General features: G+C 38.9%; 1 long non-coding RNA gene across 1 annotated transcript; it reads left to right on the top strand.

The window, feature by feature from the left end:
* The first annotated feature begins 2,050 nt into the window (after positions 1-2,050).
* LOC141543743 (uncharacterized) lies at positions 2,051-19,655 on the top strand. The gene is made up of 2 exons (XR_012482506.1): positions 2,051-2,488; positions 18,715-19,655. It is a non-coding gene; the product is annotated as an uncharacterized LOC141543743 (long non-coding RNA).
* Positions 19,656-19,852: the final 197 nt, after the last annotated feature.

Raw genomic sequence — 19,852 nt, 5'->3', positions numbered from 1 at the left:
GTAAATTGTGGTATATGAAGGTTATGGAATATTATTGCTCTGTAAGAAATGACCAGCAGGAGGAATACAGAGAGGCCTGGAGAGACTTAGGTCAACTGATGCTGAGTGAAATGAGCAGAACCAGAAGATCGCTGTACACTTCAACAACAATACTGTATGAGGATGTATTCTGATGGAAGTGGAAATCTTCAACATAAAGAAGATCCAACTCACTTCCAGTTGATCAATGATGGACAGAAATAACTATACCCAGAGAAGGAACACTGGGAAGCGAATGTAAATTGTTAGCACTAATATCTGTCTGCCCAGGTTGCATGTACCTTCGGATTCTAATGTTTATTGTGCAACAAGAAAATGATATTCACACACATGTATTGTACTTAGACTATATTGTAACACATGTAAAATGTATGGTATTGCCTGTCGTCGGGGGGAGGGAATAGAGGGAGGGGGGGCAATTTGGAAAAATGAATACAAGGGATAATATTATAAAATATATATATAATAATAAAAAAAAAAGAAAAAAAATAAAATAAAGTGATGACATCCATTAAAAAAAAAAAAGAAAGAAAGAAAAAAAATACTCATTTCAAGATAAAAATAAAATTTTAAATATACTTTATGCAAACATTCTAGTGTAAGCTCTCCCTTTCTTCTCTTCTTTCTCTCCTTTGCCTCTCTCCCCTTTTAACTACACCTTTCTCTTCTGTCTTCTCTAAGTTGGTGTTGCTGCATGCTCTCTCATCCATTTTTCTCCTTTCTCCTCATGCTATCTCCACCCTCCCCTCTCAGAATCAGCACTTAGTAGATCTCTTTCCAGTCTTTAACTAGAGCTGCTGATGTGTCTTGGTAAATTCCAATTATCGTTCGCATTTAAATCCCACCAATGAATTTCCTTGACTTGGTATTATGGGATGTTATTTTCCTCTTTGGATATTTTTCCCTCATGTCTTATTATTCCACAAATAATATCGCCAAATTATTTCTGCGTTATTGTGTTAAGGTTCTCTTTTTGGTAAAAATGTCCGGTAATCTGTCTCTTCAATTGTCTATTCCTAATCTGTACTGCAGATCTGCCTCTAAGTTATGTTTCACTTTGTTCACTTTGTTTTCGATTTTTACATTCCCATTGCCAATATTCATTTTTCAAAGGCTTATTTTCATCTTGAGACACCTTTCCTCCTTTGCAAGTTTGTTTTCCTTGTTTCATGAAGGTATGATTTTTGTTGAACCCCAAAGAGTCTGACCAGGAAATGCAAACTCATAGAACATGAAGCCCAAAGCAAGAGTTCCTTTCACATGCAAGTAACAGCTGCCCACAGCTTCCCAGTCCCCTGCCTCTTCACCCAGTGGAGCTGGTTCCTCCTTGCCAGGACCATGCCCTCAGGCTTCAGTAGCACAGCTGCCCCGTCTGCCATCCTAGTCAACCCAGCTTCATTCAAGCCTCCAGGACTCTGTCCTCAACTTGAAAAAAAAAGTCTGAGAGATGAAAGTGTCTATGATTCCTCTGAGGATCCAACCACTCCTAGAGTGGCCAGGAGTCCCTACTTGTTGTTTCTGTGTATTTAGCCTGGAGCTGTTGCCACTTTAGTGAGCTTCATCCACAGCTCATGGCTTTTTTTTTTTTTTTTTTTTTTTTTACAGCTTTTGGGCTTATGTGTGAAGGACCACCCTGTGCTACTCCCAAGGCTGATATTAATGTCTTTATGTCTTTATTCCCTCTCTCATTTGCAAATATGTTCCTTTTTCTGGGAGAAATCAGGAGAGCTCCATAAGCTTCCTTCAATCCACTAATGTCTAAATCTTCTCAAAAGGCCCAAAACACACTTTGTGGTCCACTGCCTATTTCCTGGGGCCTTTGGTCAGTGTTCTCGGTGACCATCCTCGCTGAAGATTCAGACTGGGGAGACGAGGCTGCCTGGACTTTGACAGTCCTCTTCCAGGGCCCACTGGATTGGATAGTACATGCTGGGGGAGCTTGTTGAGTTCCAGCACTTTCTTCCTGGGGACAGTTACAGGAAGATTCTAACAGAATTTCACAGAATTTCTTAGATTCAGTTGGCGGGCCTGGAGATACTTCTGTGCTCCTCTTTATATGGGTAATGACTACTTTAATGCTACAGACCGGGGTGGCTTCTTGGCCTACAGAAGCTTTCCCGCTGGGGCCAATTAGAGGAGCTGTCAGAGACAACTTTGGGGAATGAATTGGATCCAGTGGATGGGACTCGGTATACATTGGTGTTCTTCTTCTGAGGAACACTGACTCCTTTAAAGGCACGGACTTGGAGAGCTTCTTGGAGTGGAGGACCTTCATCCTGAGGCCAATTGTCAGATGGTTTGGAGACAACAGTGTGGGGTGTCTTGGACACATTGGGCAGTGCTGGGGAAACCTTGGCCATCCTCTTCTGAAGTGTACTCACTCCTTTGATGGCAGAGCCTCGGATGGCATCTTTGAGTCAAGGACTTTCTCCCGGGGGCCAAGGAAGAGGTTTGTGGAATGTATTTGGCCCACTCAGTAGGCCAGTAGCACCTGGCATATTTTGCTGGTCCTCTTCCATAAAGCACTGACTCCTTTGGTGGCACTAACAAGACTGGCTTCTTGGGCTGCAAAAGCGCCTCCCTGGGCCCAATTGAAGGAAGGTTCTCTTGGACTCAGTGGGCAGGGCTGGGGATACTTAGGTTCTCCTCTTCCATGGAGTCCTCAATGGTTTGATGGCACTAACTGGGCTGGCTGCTTAGTTTGATGGACCACCTCCCTGCACCCAATTAAAGGAGGGTTCAGAGAGATCTCTGGGAGATGGCTTGGATTCATTGAGCACTGTATGAGATATTTTGGCGGTCTTCTTCCAAAGAGCACTGAACCTTTTAATGGCACATTTTGTGGTGGCTTCTTTGGCTGCAGAAGCTTCTCCCTGGGGCCACACAGAGGAGGGTTCAAGCCTAGTCTCAGAGGAAGTCTTGTAATCTATGCCCAGCTTGGAATGGACTTTTGATGTCCTCTTCACAGCAGCATTGACTGCTTGGCCAGGAGAGGCCAGGGTGGCTTTTGGGTGACTTTCAGGGGAAACAGCGGGTAATGGTTGCATCATGATTGAAGGAAATGCCAGGATATTGTTGGAATGGTGCAAGATGGCTCCTCACCCAGGATGGGCCCCCAATGTCCTCTGCCTCCATTTTTGGTCTGCCAAGAATGCCATCATCCTGGCCCTAAAGGGCCACAGCTTGAGCATTGCTTCTCTTTAAAGAGGTTGCAATTTGTTGAGGTGGACTTTGGAAAATCACCAGCTTTGCCTTCTCGAATGGGTTCTTGTGCTACTCCTGGACCAAGTCTGTGAAAGAAGAAAGCACCATATGAGCAAATGGGAAGGAATCAGGCAAGAGACTGTAGGAGGGAAAGAGAGCAATGGTACAGGGATAATGACCTACCAATATTGATAACTGGCCTTTGGAGGACAACTGTTCCCTAGTCAACATGTCCTCCTTCATTTTATATTTGGAGGAAGCCCAAGAGACACTTTCCTGCCTTCCAATTTTTGTGGTAACCCCATTATTTGAACAGAGTTGTTTGTATGGAGCCACCTCCTTAGACTGGAATCTCTCTCAGGCCAGAACCCACCTTGAGCTTTCATATACACCCAGTGCTTACTATGAAGCTTGGTGCACAGTAGATAATCAATGTTTATTGACTGTAGCCACCACTTATTCTTCCCTCTTTCTTTGGCTTTCAAACTCTCTGCATTCTGGTTTCTCACATAGTCAAGTTTTACTAATTAAAAAGTCAAATTATTCTCATGATCTCCAAAGTTAAAAAGAGAATGCATTGTTTTCTTTTTATAGATACATTTGATGTTTTACCCAATTTAAATTCAAGAAATATCCTTTTTCAGATGTTTTTTTTTTAATTTTTTGCTTCCTAGATTCTTTCCTTTATTCCCAAGCACTATTAAGAAAGTATATTTACAATTTTTCAAAACATTTCCATAAAATTTGACAAAAAATTTAGTTCTTGGGGGGCGGAGCCAAGATGGTGGAGAAGACACATGCAACATTCTAAACTCCTCCCATACCATCATTACTAATTACCAAATTCAGCAGCAAAAATAATGCTTGACTGATAAAATTCACAAAGATTAGAAGTGCAATAATTTACCAGCCAAAGATTATCTGTAAGATTGCCAGAAAAGGTTTATCCTGAGTGGAGGAGCAGGCCAGCTTAAATAGGGAGATAGAAGGTGATGCTAGTCTATTGAGTTTACCAGGGTGGGTTGGTCTTTATCACTGGAAAATTTACAAGAAGGACTCTACCACAGGCTGGCTGCTCTGCTTTGGTAGCAAAGCATTAGAGCAGCAGAGAAAAAGGCAGTTTGTACTATAAAAAAACACCAGAATCTAACAAGATCTGGCTACACACACCCCAAACTAGATATGACTCACCACAGACCACAGCACAGCTGTGTAGCTGCATTCTGTAGAATAGGAATTTTCCTAAAGCAGTCACAAATCTGCCAGGAAGGGGGTCTCAGCCCAGGGTACTATCTAACCTGAACAAGGAAGGGTTGGGCCTGGGGTACCAGAACTTCCCCAGTGCAAATGCCCTCCCCAGGGCTGAGAAACTTCCAGCCTGGTGCATGGATCTTCCCGAGGTTGTTGCTAATCCCAACTACAGGATCCTGCCTAGGGCAATGACTTTTGCTGCTCTGCCTCTAGCCTCAGGGTAGTCCTTAATCCTCCCTGCAAGGCCCTTCCTTCACAAGGCAGCTCCATAACTCGGCCTCTGTTACCCATGGCAGAGACACTTCAAGTGGGGAACTTCTTCCATAGCCCTTCTGCAGCTTGATACTCTTTGTAGCCCATTTGCAGGATAGGTACTGTCAATATATCTCTCCCTGCTCTGCAGAGAAAGCTGGGAAGCTCTTTGCCCTGAAGGAAGACCATAAGGGCTTTAAAAGTGAATGAACAAATATATAAATAAAGGGACCATTAATGGCTTCTATACAAAAAGAGAATGGGTTTTCAACCCAAAGGAGACAAATAGCAGACAATCTTCAGGCAAAAAGCTAAAGAAGAATGTAACCTGGTATCCATAATACAAGGCTGTCCTAGAAGGAATTATAAAAAATCTTAAAAGACAGCTGCAAGAAAAATGGGGAAAGGAAAGAGAAGCTATGTAAGATAGTACAGAAAAGCCATATAACTCACTTAAGGAAAAATTGATAATTTGGGGATAAAAGCAACTTACTGAAATGTGAATAGGAAAAGGTAAAGCACTGCCAGGAAAGTAGGATTTGTGAATTCAACAAGAAAAAGGACTCCCAAGAAAGTAGGATTTGTGAATTGGAAAAATAAAATAACTGGGTTAAAAAAAAAAAAAAAAAAGAGTGAAATTGAAAATAATTCCATTGATCAAATCAATTCATTTAAATACTCAATTGAACATATAAAAAAGTGAAAAAAAAAGCTAATGACAAACATAACTCATTAAAAATCAAAACTGAACAAATAGAAATCAATGATTCATTAAGACATCAAGAATCAGTCAAGTAAAACAAAAAAAAATAAATAAATAAAAATAAATGGCAAATATCTACTTTGTAAAACAAAAGACTGGGAAAATAGGTCTAGGAGAGGTAATCTGAGGATTATTGGACTTCCTGAACATTATGGTGAAATAAAAAGCCTAGATATACATTTACAGTAAATCAAAAAGAACTGCCCATATGTAATAGAAGGTAAAATGAGCATTGAAAGAATCCCTCAAACACCCTCAGCAACCGACCCTACAACAAAAACTCCAAGGAATTTACATTTCAGAACTATCAGACTAAGGAAAAATATTCAAAGCAACCAGAAAAAAAATCTGATAGTTGGGGGGCACAATAAGGACCTTTGGAGAAAACTGAATGGAGACAGAAAGGTATATAATTACTTCTCAGCAGTTCATGGAACCTATATAAAAATTGCTGCTTTATTAGGACATAAAGACCTCAAAATTAAAGGCAGGAAGGCAGAAATAGTAAATGAATTCTGTTCAGTAATGATGCAATAAAATCTTCATCCAAAAAAAGCTAGGGATAAATCGATCAAAAAGTAATTAGAAACAAAATAGCCTCATCTTAAAGAATGATTGGGTGAAACAGCAAATTATTAACACAATTTGATCCAAGAAAATGACAAAAATGAGAAATCATAACCAAAATTTGTGGGATGTAGCCAAAGCAGAAATGAGGGAAAATGTTACATGTCTATAAGCTTACTTGAAATAACATAGGTAAAGAGAAGATCAATGAATTGGGCTAGCAACTTAAAACACTCAAAAAAAAGCCCAAATTAAAAACCCTCAATCAAATACTATATTTCAAATTCTAAAAAAAAAAGAAAAATTAATATTGAAAGTTTAAAAAACCGAATTTTTTGTTGCACAGGAAGAATTGGATTCAGAAGGTAAAAATAACAGTTTACATTCATTTCCCAGTGTTCCTTTTCTGGATGTAGCTGGTTCTGTCCATCATTAATCAATTGGAATCGGATTAGCTCTTCTCTATGTTGAAGAAATCCACTTCCATCAGCATACATCCTCGTACAGTATCATTGTTGAAGTGTATAATGATCTTCTGGTTCTGCTCGTTTCACTCAGCATCTGTTGATGTAAGTCTCTCCAAGCCTCTCTGTATTTCTCCTGTTGGTCATTTCTTATAGAACAATAATATTCCATAACATTCATATACCATAGTTTGCCCAACCATTCTCCAATTGATGGACATCCATTCATCTTCCAGCTTCTAGCCACTATGAAAAGGGCTGCCACAAACATTTTGGCACATACAGGACCCTTTCCCTTCTCTAGTAGTTCCTTGGGGTATAAGGCCAGTAGTAGTATGGCTGGGTCAAAGGGTATGCACATTTTGATAACTTTTTGGGCATAATTCCAGATTGCTCTCCAGAATGGTTGGATTCTTTCACAACTCCACCAACAATGCATCAGTGTCCCAGTTTTCCCACAGCCCCTCCAACATTCATCGTTATTTGTTCCTGTCATCTTAGCCAATCTGACAGGTGTGTAATGATACCTCAGAGTTGTCTTAATTTGCATTTCTCTGATCAATAGTGATTTGGAACACTCTTTCATATGAGTGGAAATAGTTTTAATTTCATCATCTGAAAATTGTCTGTTCATATCCTTTGACCATTTATCAAATGGAGAATGGCTTGATTTCTTATAAATTAAAGTCAATTCTCTGTATATTTTGGAGATGAGGCCTTTATCAGAACCTTTAATTGTAAAATTTTTTTCCCAATTTGTTACTTCCCTTCTAATCTTGTTTGCATTAGTTTTGTTTGTGCAGAAACTTTTTAATTTGGTGTAATCAAAATGTCCTATTTTGTGATCAATAATGGTCTCTAGTTCTCCCTTGGACACAAATTCCTTCCTCCTCCACAAGTCTGAGAGGTAAACCATCCCATGTTCCTCCAATTTATTTATGATTTCGTTCTTTATGCCTAAATCTTGGACCCATTTTGATCTAATCTTAGTATATGGTGTTAAATGTGGGTCCATGCCTAGTTTCTGCCATACTAATTTCCAGTTTTCCCAGCAGTTTTTGTCAAATAATGAATTCTTATCCCAAAATTTGGGATCTTTGGGTTTGTCAAAGATTAGATTGCTATTTTTATTCACTATCTTGTCCTGTGAACCTAACCTATGCCACTGATCAACTAGTCTATTTCTTAGCCAATACCAAATGGTTTTGGTGACTGTTGCTTTATAATATAGCTTTAAATCAGGTACACTTAGACCACCTTCCTCTGACTTTTTTTTTCATTAGTTCCCTTGCAATTCTCGACCTTTTATTCTTCCATATGAATTTTGTTGTTATTTTTTCTAGGTCATTAAAATAGTTTCTTGGGAGTCTGATTGGTATAGCACTAAATAAATAGATTAGTTTGGGGAGTATTGTCATCTTTATTATATTCGCTCGGCCTATCCAAGAACATTGAATGTCTTTCCAATTATTTAAATCTGACTTTATTTTTGTGGCAAGTGTTTTGTAATTTTGCTCATATAATTCCTGACTCTCCTTTGGTAGATATATTCCCAAATATTTGATACTATCGACTGTTATTTTGAATGGAATTTCTCTTTGTATCTCTTGCTGTTGGATTGTGTTGGTAATGTATAAAAATGCTGAGGATTTATGTGGATTTATTTTGTATCCTGCGACTTTGCTAAAATTCTGAATTATTTCTAATAGCTTTTTAGCAGAGTCTTTGGGGTTCTCTAAGTATACCATCATGTCATCTGCGAAAAGTGACAATTTGATTTCTTCATTTCCTACTCTAATTCCTTGGATCTCTTTCTCGGCTCTTATTGCCAAGGCTAGAGTTTCTAGTACTATATTGAATAGTAATGGTGATAGTGGGCAACCTTGTTTCACTCCTGATCTTACAGGGAAAGGTTCTAGTTTATCACCATTACATATGATGTTTACTGAAGGTTTTAAATATATGCTCCTTATTGTTTTAAGGAATAGTCCATTTATTCCTATACTCTCAAGCGTTTTTAGTAGGAATGGATGTTGGATTTTATCAAATGCCTTTTCTGCATCTATTGAGATGATCATATGGTTTTTATTAATTTGATTATTAATATGGTCAATTATACTAATAGTTTTCCTAATATTAAACCAGCCCTGCATTCCTGGAAATTATCCCACTTGGTCATAGTGTATTATCCTGGGGATGATTTTCTGAAGTCTATTTGCTAATATCTTATTTAAGATTTTAGCATCAATATTCATTAAGGAAATTGGTCTATAGTTTTCTTTCTCAGTTTTCGATCAACCTGGTTTAGGTATCAGTACCATGTCTGTGTCATAGAAGGAATTTGGTAGGACTCCTTCAATCCCTATTTTTTCAAATAGTTTACATAGCATTGGAGTTAGTTGTTCTTTAAATGTTTGGTAGAATTCACCTGTAAATCCATCTGGTCCTGGGGACTTTTTCTTAGGAAGTTGGTTAATAGCTTGGTCTATTTCTTTTTCTGAGATGCTACTATTTAGACTACTTACTTCTTCCTCTGTTAATCTGGGCAAGCTATATTTTTGAAGGTATTCTTCCATTTCATTTAAGTTATCGAATTTATCGGCATAAAGTTGAGCAAAGTAGCTCCTAACTATTGTTCTAATTTCCTCTTCATTAGTGGTGAGTTCACCCTTTTCATTTTCAAGACTATCAATTTGCTTTTTCTCTTTCCTTTTTTTAATCAGGTTTACTAAGGGTTTGTCTACAAAAAAACAAAAGCAGGAAGTGGCAGAAAAGTGTTCTTTGCAACCTCTTCTAGGAAAAGCTGTCAGGAGGAGTCACATTTATTTTTTTTATTTTAATAATTTTTATTTTATATATATATATATATATATATATGTATATATATATATACATATATATTTATAATATTATCACTTGTATTCATTTTTCCAAATTATCTCCCCCTCCCTCTATTCCCTCCCCCCGATGACAGGCAATCCCATACATTTTACATGTGTTACAATATAACCTAGATACATGTGTGTAAATACCATTTTCTTATTGCACAATAAGCATTAGATTCCGAAGGTACATGTAACCTGGGCAGAAAGATATTAGTGCAAATAATTTACATTCACTTCCCAGTGTTTCTTTTCTGGGTGTAGCTACCTCTGTCCATCATTGATCAACTGGAAGTGAGTTGGATCTTCTTTATGTTGAAGATTTCCACTTCCATCAGAATACATCCTCATACAGTATTGTTGTTGAAGTGTACAATGATCTTCTGGTTCTGCTCATTTCACTCAGCATCAGTTGATGTAAGTCTCTCCAGGCCTCTCTGTATTCCTCCTGCTGGTCATTTCTTAAAGAGCAATAATATTCCATAACCTTCATATACCATAATTTACCCAACCATTCTCCAACTGATGGACATCCATTCATCTTCCAGTTTCTAGCTACAACAAAAAGAGCTGCCACAAACATTTTGGCACATATATGTCTCTTTCCGCTCTTTAGTATTTCTTTGGGATATAAGCCCAGTAGTAGCACTGCTGGGTCAAAGGGTATGCACAGTTTGATAGCTTTTTGGGCATAGTTCCAAATTGCTCTAAAGAATGGCTGGATTCTTTCACAACTCCACCAGCAATGATTTAGTGTCCCAGTTTCCCCACATCCCCTCCAACATTCATTATTATTTGTTCCTGTCATCTTACCCAATCTGACAGGTGTGTAGTGGTATCTCAGAGTTGTCTTAATTTGCATTTCTCTGATCAGTAGTGATTTGAACACTCTTTCATATGAGTGGATATAGTTTCAATTTCTTCATCTGAGAATTGTCTGTTCATATCCTTTTCCCATTTATCAATTGGAGAATGGGTCGGTTTCTTATAAATTAGGGTCAGTTCTCTATATATTTTGGAAATGAGACCTTTGTCAGAACCTTTGCTTTTAAAAATATTTTCCCAATTTGTTACTTCCCTTCTAATCTTGTTTGCATTAGTATTATTTGTACAGAAACTTTTTAGTTTGATGTAATTAAAATCTTCTATTTTGTGATCATTAATGATCTCTAGTTCTCCTCTGGTCATAAATTCCTTCCTCCTCCACAAGTCTCTTCCTCTAATCTATTTATTATCTCCCTCTTTATGCCTAAATCATGGACCCATTTTGATCTTATCTTGGTATATGGTGTTAAGTGTGGATCCATATCTAATTTCTGCCATATTAATTTCCAGTTTTCCCAACAGTTTTTTCCAAATAATGAATTTTTATCCCTACTGTTGGTATCTTTAGGTTTGTCAAAGATTAGATTGCTATACATGTACCCTTTTTTGTCCTTTGTATCTAATCTGTTCCACTGATCTACCGGTCTATTTCTTAGCCAATACCAAATGGTTTTGGTGACTGCTGCTATATAATATAGCTTTAGATCAGGTACACTTAGACCACCTTCCTCTGAGTTTTTTTTTTTTTTTCATTAGTTCCCTTGCAATTCTCGACCTTTTATTTTTCCATATGAATTTTGTTATTTTTTCTAGGTCATTGAAATAGTTTCTTGGGAGTCTGATTGGTATAGCACTAAATAAATAGATTAGTTTGGGGAGTATTGTCATCTTTATTATTTTCGCTCAGCCTATCCAAAAGCACTGAATGTCTTTCTAATTATTTCAATCTGACTTTATTTTTGTGGCAAGTGTTTTGTAATTTTTCTCATATAATTCCTGACTTTTCTTTGGTAGATGGATTCCCAAATACTTTATACTCTCAACATTTGTTTAGAATGGAATTTCTCTTTGTATCTCTTGCTGTTGCATTTTGTTAGTGATATATAAAAATGCTGAGGATTTTTGTGGATTTATTTTGTATCCTGCCACTTTGATGAAATTTTGAATTATTTCTAATAGCTTTTTAGCAGAGTCTTTGGGGTTCTCTTGGTATACCATCATGTCATCTGCAGAAAGTGATAGTTTGATTTCCTCATTTCCTACTCTAATTCCTTGAATCTCTTTCTCGGCTCTTATTGCCGAGGGTAGCGTTTCTAGTACTATATTGAATAGTAATGGTGATAGTGGGCAGCCTTGTTTCAGTCTTGATCTTACTGGGAAAGGTTGCAGTTTATTTCAATTGCACTTTATGCTTACTGACTGTCTTAAATATATGCTCCTGATTATTCTAAGGAATCGTCCATATATTTCTATACTCTCAAGAGTTTTTAGTAGGAATGGATGTAGGATTTTGTCAAATGCTTTTTCTACATCTATTGAGATGATCATATAGTTCTTTTTAATTTGATTATTAATATGGTCAATTATATTAATAGTTTTCCTAATATTAAACCAGCCCTGCATTCCTGGAATAAATCCTACTTGATCATAGTGTATTATCCTGGAGATGATTTTCTGAAGTCTTTTTGCTAATATCTTATTTAAGATTTTAGCATCAACATTCATTAAGGAGATTGGTCTATAATTTTCTTACTCAGTTTTCTATCTACCTGGTTTAGGTATCAGTACCATGTGTCATAAAAGGAGTTTGGTAGGACTCCTTCGTCCCCTATTTTTTCAAATAATTTATATAACATTGGGGCTAATTGTTCTTTAAATGTTTGTAGAATTCATATGTAAATCCATCTGGTCCTGGGGATTTTTTACTGGCGAGTTGATTAATAGCTTGTTCTATTTCTTATTCTGAAATGGGACTATTTAAGCAATTTATCTCCTCCTCTGTTAATCTAGGGAGCCTATATTTTTGGAGGAAGTCATCTATTTCGATTAAGTTATCAAATTTATTGGCATAAAGTTGGGCAAAGTAACTCCTAATTATTTCTCTAATTTCCTCTTCACTGGTGGAAATATCCCCCTTTTCATTTATAAGACTAACAATTTGATTTTCCTCTTTCTTTTTTCTGATCAAATTTACCAAAGGTTTATCTCTTTTATTGGCTTTTTCATAAAATCAACTCTAGGTTTTATTTATTAATTCAATAGTTTTTTTTACTTTCAATATTATTGATTTCTCCTTTTGATTTTTGTATTTTAAGTTTAATTTTTGGTTGGGGGTTTATAATTTGGTCTTTTTCTAGCCTTTTATGTTGTAAGCCCCAATTCGTTAATCTTCTCTTTCCCTGTTTTCTTCAAATAAGCCTCTAAAGATATAAAATTTCCCCTTATTACTGCTTCAGCTGCATCCCAAAGATTTTCGTATGGTGTTTCATCATTGTCATTATCTTGGGTGAAATTATTGTTTCTATAATTTGCTGTTTCACCCAATCATTCTTAAAGATGAGATTATTCTTTTTCCAATTACTTTTTGGTCTATTTACCCCTAAATTTTTACTGAATGTAGCTTTTATTGCATTGTGATCTGAGAAGAAGGCATTTATTATTTCTGCCTTCCTACATTTAATTTTGAAATCTTTATGTCCTAATATATGGTCTATTTTTGTATAGGATCCATGAACTGCTGAGAAGAAAGTATATTCCTTTGTATTGCCATTCAGTTTTCTCCAAAGGTGTATCATACCTACTTTTTCTAATGTTCTATTTAATTTTTTAATTTCTTGTTTGTTTTGTGGTTTGATTTGTCTAAATCTGAGAGTGCAAGGTTAAGATCTCCCACTATTATAGTTTTACTGTCTATTTCTTCTTGCAATTCTCTTACCTTTTTCTTTACAAAGTTAGATGCTATACCACTTGGTGCATATATGTTTAGTATTGATATGGCTTCATTATTTATGGTACCTTTCACCAGGATATAGTTTCCTTCCTTATCTTTTTTAACTAGATCTACTTCTGCTTTTGCTTGATCTGAGATAAGGATAGCTACCCCTGCTTTCTTGGCTTTACCTGAAGCATAATAGGCTCTGTTCCAACCTTTTATCTTTACTCTGTATGTATCTCCCTGCTTTAAGTGTGTTTCCTGCACACAACATATTGTAGGGTTCTGATTTTTGATCCAATCTGCTATCCGTCTCCATTTGATGGGAGCGTTCATCCCATTCACATTTACAGTTAAAATTACTAATTCTGTATTTCCTGCCATCATATTATCCCCAGATTATGCTTTTTCCCTTGACCCCCCTTATCCCCGTCCCCGATATTTAATTTACAGACCCCCCTTATGACGCACAACCCTCTTTTTTTTTTTTTTTTTAGTATCCCTCCCCCCTCCCTCCAAGTCCCTTCACTTATTCTCCTTTTCCTTTTCCCTTTTCCTCTCCCCCCTTTTAATGAGGTGAGAGAAAATTCTCTGAAAAACAAATATGTTAATTATTTACTCTTTGAGCCTCTCCTGATGAGAGTAAGATTCACACAATGATTCTCCCCCTCACTAAATTCCCTCAGATATGGTGTATTTTCTATGCCTCTTCCTGGGATGTAGTTTCCCTCTTTTTATCATTCCTTCCCCTTTTTCTGCAACAACCTCCTTCCCTTTACTACACCCCCCTTTTTTTCTTTTATATTAGTAAAATCAAATTATCCTTGAGTACTTTTTATATACCCACAACAGGGTTACAGTTCTCAAGGGTTCTGTGTACCTTTTTCTGTTTCTCTTCAGTCTTGTGGATGTAGATCAATTTTTTTGTTTAAGTCTGGTTTTTTTCTTAGAAACATATAGAATTCCTCTATTTCATTGAATGACCATCTTCTTCCATGGAAAAAGATGCTAAACTTAGCTGGGTAGTTCATTCTTGGTTGCAGTCCTTGATCTTTTGCCTTACGGAATATCAGGTTCCAGGCCCTTCTATCTTTTAATGTGGAGGCAGCCAGATCTTGTGTGACCCTTATTGTGACACCTTGGTATTTAAATTGTTTTTTTCTAGCTGCTTGCAGGATTTTCTCCTTTGTGTGGTAATTCTGCAGCTTAGCCACAAGATTCTGTGGTGTTCTTTTTGTAGGGTCTTTTTCAGAAGGAGTTTAATGAATTCTTTCCACATCTACTTTCCCTTCTGTTTCTATTATCTCTGGTCAGTTCTCTTTGATAATTTCCTGTAAAATAGAATCTAGGCTCTTTTTTTGGTCATAGTTCTCTGGAAGTCCAATGATCCGCAGATTATCTCTCCTAGATCTATTTTCCAGGTCTATAGATTTTCCCAGTAAGTATTTGAAGTTGTTCTCCAGCTTCTCATTTTTTTTTTGTTTTGTTTGACTGATTCTTGAGTTCTATGTGAATCATTCATTTCTATTTGTTCCATCCTGACTTTTATGGAGTTATTTTCCTCTTTCACAGTTTTTAGTTCTTTTTGTAAATGCCCAATTTCGTTTTTAAATGAATTATTTTGCTCTATGGAATTTTTTCCATTTCCCTAATTTTTTTTGAGAATTATTTTCTTTTTCCAATTCAGAAATTCTATTTTCTTGAGACATTTTTATCTTTTCCAATTCAGAAATCATACTTTCCTGTGATTTTTTAACCTTTTCTAATTCACAAATTTTGTTTCCCTGCATCTCCTGTGAATTTTTTATTTTTTCCAACTCCAATTTCAGGACGTTGTTATTCTCTATCATAGCTTCCCTATCCTTTCCCCATTTTTCCTCAAACTCTCTTAACTTTTTAATAGTCTCTTCTAAGAGAGAGTTATGTGATGGGGGTTAGGAATCGTTCCCCTTTAGGTTGTTGTCTGCTGACTCTCTGCTGTTAACTTCCTCGGGGTTGGATACCCGCTCTTTCTCTGTGTAGAAGGAATCTATAGTTTTTCTGGCTTTTTTGTTCATATTTACAAAATCTTTTGGGGTCTGTCCCTGGGGTAGGAAATTATTTATTTACTTCTTTACCAGCTTCCTACCAGACTGGATGGATGCAGCAGCTCTTGCACCTGAGCTAAGATAGAGCTCTGGGAGAGAGTTCCCCACCCCCTCCCTTGAAGTGCCTCACAGGTGACTAGCACTGCTGTGCCCTGAGGGCGCTGTGTTTTAGTGGCTTGCTGAGGTTGAGATTGAACAGTAAATATGGCACAAAGCCTAGCCTATGCGTCCCGGTGGGGCGTGGATGTCTGCAGCAGGTGAGGTGAAAAGCCCCTGCGCTCAAACTGGAAGTGTCGCCAGAAACCGTGGTCCGTGGTTCAAAGGTTCCGCTTCTCTGGGACTTCCTGGAGCTGAGTTCCACTTCCTCCAGCTAAGCTAGGCAGTGTGTGTTGCCTTGGGCCATATCCACCCACTTGTCAAACTCTTAACTATTCTCAGGTGGGAGCTGAGGCCACACCCCCTGGTGCCTAGATCTACTGAGTCACCCCCAGGGTCCTGGAAAATCTAATCTATCTGAATTTTTAAAGTATTTTAGATTTCTCTTCTGAACTGCTATATTATAAGCAGAGAAGAGCTAACAGCCTGTGCCAGATTCCTTTATCTCAGTGGCTTCTCTGATCCCAGAGCCCTTCCCAGCGCGATAGGCACAGTATGCTAGCACCCAGCCATCTTTGCTGGCCTCTCTTCTTCCTCCCCTGGGGACTGACCTTTTCTGTTGAAAATCCAGATTCTCTTCAGCTGGTAAGTCGTGCTTCCAGTCCTTGTGGTATCTATCAGTCCAGTGCTACTTCTGAGGCTGATTTGTCTAATTGGTTGTGAGGGAGTAAGGACGTTCACAGAGTCGTGTGTTTCTTCTCCGCCATCTTGGCTCCTCCCCCTCCAAAATCAGGAGTCACATTTATGATAGGTTTGTCTATCTCCTCAGTCTTCCTCTGAGTGGGGTTCTTAGCAACCCCCACAGTAACTTCAGTTTGTTGATTCTATTTTAGTCACATTTGATCCTTGCATTTTTCATCTAATCATCAGAGTTGTTTCCTCAAGACAGCAAATAATGAGATCCCACTGATTTGGCAAAGCTGGAATCACCGGATCCCTGATTCTGCCACTCAGCACACCCATCCTCTCTGGTGTCGCTTATATGTCACCCATTGCCCCTCCTCAGTCCGCACCCCACTAGCCCAGGTCAGTAACTTGCCCCTTTTAGGTTGAAACACTTCCAGGAGATGAGATCAGGACTGCTCTTTTTTTGGTCAAAATGTCCAGGTAGTTCATCTCTTCAATTGTCTATTCTCATCTTTCCTGAAGATCTGTCTTTTAAGTTTTATTTCACTTTGTTCAATTTGTTTTCAATTTTTCCAATCTTGTAATTTCTTGGTTATACCACACTTCTATGGCTTCCCATTTCAAATATTCATTTATCAAAACCTTATTTTCATCTGGATACTCCATTCCTCCTTTAGAAGTTTGTTTTCCTTGTTTCATAAGCTTATGGTTTTTCTTAGAAGGATTTTTTTGAGATAATTTTTTCTCAATTTCTTTTGATTTTTACATTCTTTTTTCAGTACTCCATATTTTCTTTGCGTATGCAACCATTACACGTTATTCTTTGGGGCAAAATATTTTTTTACATCCTCTAAAAATGAAATCTCTGATCTTCCCTGTTCCAATAGCATGTTTCAATGGTGGGGGGTTCTTTGCAGGTGCATTTTTAAAAATAGGAATGAGTGTGAAGTTGCTCTAATTGATGTGTGTGGGGAAAGTTCCTTAAGCTCCCCTTCAATGTCACTCTCTGAGCACGCACCCCAAAGACTCTGTCCAGGAAAGGCAAACGCTTTAAACAGGAAGCCCAAAGCAAAAGCTCCCTTCACATGCAAGGAGCAGCTGCCCACATCGTCCCAGGCCTCTGCATCTGTCCCCATGGGGGCCTGGTTGCTCCACTCCAGGACAATATCCTAAGGCTTACAGTGGCACAGCTGCCCCTCCTGCCATCAAAGTCAGCCCAGCTTCACTCAGGCTTCCAGGACTCAGTCCTCAACTTGAAAAGAAAGTCTTAGAGATGAAAGTCTCTGTGCTTCCTGCTGAGGATACAACCACTTTTAGATTGGCCAGGAGTGCCCACTTGTTTCTGTGGATTTAGCCTGGCGGTGTTGCCACTTTACCGGGCTTCATCCCTACCTCCATGGCTTTTTTTTTCTTTTTTTTTTTTTACAGCTTTCAGACTTATGTGTGAAGGACCCATCTGTGCTATCCCAACTCTAATATTAATGTCTTTATTTTTGCTCATTTGCAGATTTGTTTCTTTTTCGGGGAGAAATCAGGAGAGCTCGATGAGCTTCTGTTAATCCACCAATCTGTAAATTTTCTAAAAAGGCCCCAAATGCACTATGTTTTCCACAGCCTATCTCCTGGGGCCTTTGCTCAGAGTTCTTGGTGACCAGGCTCGGCGAAGGTTGAGACCGGGGGGACGAGGTTAGCTGGACTTCGACCGACCCCTCCCAGGGGCCACTGGTTTGGGGAGGACATGCTGGAGTAGCAATTTGAGTCCCAGCATTTTCTTCCTGGGTCCAGTTACAGGAAGATTGGAAGATAATTTCACGCAATGCCTTGGACAAACTTGGCAGACCTGGGGATCCTTCTGTGCACTTTTTTATCCCAGTTATAATTACTTTGATGCCACAGAACGGGGTGGCTTCCTGGCCTGAAGCAGCTTCCCCCTGTGGCCAATTAGAGGACCTGTCAGACACAACTGTGGGGAATGTCTTGGATCCAATGGGTGGGCGAGGGTTTACAGTGGTCGTCTTCCTGTTCCGAGGAGCACTGAAACCTTTCACTTGGAGGGCTTCTTGCAGTGGAAGATCTTCATCCTGGAGCCAAACATCACAGGGATTAGACACAACTTTGTGTGGTGTCTTGGACACATTGGGCAGTGCTGGGGAAACCTTGTCCATCCTCTTCCGAAGTTCACTGACTCCTTTAATGGCACAAGCTCTTATGCCTTCTTCGGCTTGAGGAATTTCTCCCTGGGGCCCCTGGGAAGAGAGTATACTGGAGAATGTATTTGCTACAGTCGGCAGGCCTGGGGATGATTTGGTGCTCCTCTTTCCTAGAGTTCTGACTACTTTGATGGCCCGTACTGGGCTGGCTGCTTGGGGTGGTGGACCTTCGCCCTGAGCCCAATTGAAGGAGGGATCATCGAGATCTCTGGAAGATGTCTCCAATTCACTCAGCAGTGCCGGGAAAACTTTGGCTGTTTTCCTCCAAAGAGAACTGAATTTCTGCATGCCACATTTTGGGGTGGCTGCATGGGTTGGTGGACCTTCTCCCTGGGCCAAATTCAAGGAAGGTCCAGATAGGTCTCTGGGACATAGCTTTGATTCACTCAGAAGTGTCGGGGATACTTTGGCTGTGGTCTTCCAAAAACGACTGATCTTTTTGTTGTCACATTTAGGGGCCGCTTCTTTGGCTGCAGAAGATTCTCCCTGGGACCACACAGATGAACGTTCAAGCCCAGTCTCAGACAATGTTTGGCATTCTGTGGCCAAATGGATTTTGAATGTTCTCTTTGGAACAGCATTGACGGCTTGGCCAGGATAAGCTGGGGTGGCTTTTCGGAGACATTCAGGGGTAACAGGAAGTAATGGTTCCATAACGATTGAAGGAAATAGAATGGTATTGTTAGGAGTGGTGTAAAAAGAACTCCTCACCCAGGATGGGCCCCCAACGTCCTTTGCCTCCATTTTTGGCCTTCCAGGAATGCCGTGCTTTTGGCCCTCAAAGTCCAGCCCTTGCATTCCGTGAGGGGGACCTCGGAAAATCAGCGATTTTGCTTTCCCCAATAGGCTCTTGTGTTGATCCTGGACAAAGTCTGTGAATGAAGAAGGCAGCATATGAGCAAACGGGAAGGAATCAAGAAAGTGACTGTGTGTGGGAAAGAGAGCAATAGCACAGGGAGTATGACGTACCCATAGTGATAACTGGCCTTTGGAAGACAACTTTTCCCTAGTCAACATGCCCTCCTATATTTCATACTTGGAGGAAGCCCAAGAGACACTTTCCTGCCTTCCAATTTTTGTGGTAACCCCATTATTTGAACAGAGTTGTTTGTATGGAGTCACCTCCTTAGAATGGAAGCTCCTTCAGGCCAGAACCCACCTTGAGCCTTTTTATACACCCAGTGCTTGTTATGGAGCTTGGTGCAGAGTAGATAATCAATGTTTATTGACTGTAACCACCACTTATTCTATCCTCTTTCTTTGGCTTTGAAACTCTGGATTCTGGTTTCTCACACAGTCAAGTTTTACTAATTGAAAAGCAAAATGATTCTCATGATATCCAAAGTTAAAAAGTGATTGCATTTTTTCTTTTTATAAATACATTTGACATTTTACCGAATTTACATTCAAGAAATTCCTTTTTCATTTTTTTTTGTTTTCTAACCTTTTCCCTTGATTCCCACCTACGATTAATAAACTGCATTTACAATTATTCAAAACATAGAGAAAAAGCATACATCTTGAGGGGCAGAGCCAAGAGGGTGGAGAAGACACATGTGATATTCTAAACTCCTCCCATACCTCATTACTAAT

The sequence above is a fragment of the Sminthopsis crassicaudata genome, chromosome 5, assembly GCF_048593235.1.
Source record: "Sminthopsis crassicaudata isolate SCR6 chromosome 5, ASM4859323v1, whole genome shotgun sequence".
NCBI lineage: Eukaryota > Metazoa > Chordata > Mammalia > Dasyuromorphia > Dasyuridae > Sminthopsis > Sminthopsis crassicaudata.
The sequence above is the reverse complement of the archived record's forward strand: the minus strand, read 5'-3'. Positions and strand labels throughout refer to the sequence as shown.